The sequence below is a fragment of the Arachis duranensis genome, chromosome 5 (genome assembly GCF_000817695.3).
Source record: "Arachis duranensis cultivar V14167 chromosome 5, aradu.V14167.gnm2.J7QH, whole genome shotgun sequence".
NCBI classification, from domain to species: domain Eukaryota; kingdom Viridiplantae; phylum Streptophyta; class Magnoliopsida; order Fabales; family Fabaceae; genus Arachis; species Arachis duranensis.
This window is the reverse complement of record NC_029776.3, coordinates 7,730,399-7,730,670: the sequence shown is the minus strand read 5'-3', so window position 1 is coordinate 7,730,670 and position 272 is coordinate 7,730,399.

Genomic DNA, 272 nt, shown 5'->3' with positions numbered 1-272 from the left:
AAATCTAGAGTTGTGTGTACAATCTTTGCTATCCTCAAAGTTTTAAGATCATATTATTCAAGAGTTTTGTATAAACGAGAAAGTATATTGCATTGACTCAATTTTTTTTATAACTAATATTAAATTATTAATCATTTTTATCTTAAAATTATTATTTTTTTACTTCTTTTTCCTCACGATGTATTAAGATATCATTTGAATTACAAATATATATTTCTCATCTCTCATAGTTTTTTTTTTAAGAAGATCATAATTAGGTTTGGATATTTTAT